Below are 1,410 nucleotides of genomic sequence, written 5' to 3'. Positions count from 1 at the left end.
GCAGAAAAGTGCAATTTCCAGTAAGCCAATTTACTGTTCACCCGCCCCATTATTTTTTCTAAGTGTTGGACAATTTTTTTTTCCAAAGGGCATATGATATTCCCTATATATCATTAGTTCATTCCAAGTCTCTAAAACATTTCTCAAACTTTCAAAACATTCTCTAATCCCTCTCCAAAATTCCACCAAGATCTTCAACCAAATTCAAACCTCTCAAGTTCTAATTCCGAATTCAAGACTCAATCTCAAGCATCAATTCTCCATTCCAATCCTCATCAAGGATTCTCCAAAGTTGAGGTATGTGGGTTGATTGTGGAAACCTTCCTTTCCACAAGTCCAACCATTTATCCTCTATTTTACTTCAAGTTTATGGGTCCTTATGATCATTTATGAACTCTTGAATTATGGAATTATTACTACACATCCTATTATGGTCTATTTTTGTATATTATCATGAAATGGAATGATTATATGATGTTTATGGTTTTCATGCCTCAATGATCAAATTATGAAGGTTGTTATATATGTATATATATATGTATGTTGTTGGTGGGCTGATTTATACGTATTTCGGAATTGGTTGGACTTAGTACTCTTGAAACACATGATTTTATTTACATGAACAAGTAGCCCACCATATGTTTGATAAAATGCCATTTATAGAATTCTTATGAAATGGAAGGTCCAATGTACGTCCTATGAATCGAATGGTTATATAATTATTGAAATGATGATGAAATGGACACATGTATATGATTTTCTCTATATACGTGTTGTGAGTCGACCAAGCCTAGTACGGGGGGTAGTAGGCCCGTATAACCGTATCGAGGGGTTGGTACCTTGGTTGCCGAGTACGGGGGGTAGTAGGCCCGTATAACCGTATCGAGGGGTTGGTACCTTGGTTGCCGAGTACGGGGGGTAGTAGGCCCGTATAACCGTATCGAGGGGTTGGTACCTTGGTTGCCGAGTACGGGGGGTAGTAGGCCCGTATAACCGTATCGAGGGGTTGGTACCTTGGTTGCCGAGTACGGGGGGTAGTAGGCCCGTATAACCATATCGAGGGGTTTGTACCTTGGTCCCTAGCTCGGGGGGTGGTAGGCCCGGGTAACCACATTGAGGGGTTTGTACCTCTTTCGCCTCTCCAAGGGGGTGGTAGGCCTTGAAAATACTATATTGATGGTCACTCACCACACTTGTGCTACGTCCCACTAAATATGATTTTTATGTAAGCGTCATTATATATATATCGTTTCATTAATGTGCTATCTAACGGGTATTATTATGCATTTTCCTATGGTGTCCATCTATTGTAGCATTGCATTGCATCCCATATACTTAGTACATTCAAATGTACTAACGCATACTCTATGCCTACATGATGTCACCATGTAGGGACCGGAGCACCGCTTG

The sequence above is a fragment of the Solanum tuberosum genome, unplaced genomic scaffold (assembly GCF_000226075.1).
Source record: "Solanum tuberosum cultivar DM 1-3 516 R44 unplaced genomic scaffold, SolTub_3.0 scf00140, whole genome shotgun sequence".
NCBI lineage: Eukaryota > Viridiplantae > Streptophyta > Magnoliopsida > Solanales > Solanaceae > Solanum > Solanum tuberosum.
This window is presented reverse-complemented; position numbering follows the sequence as displayed.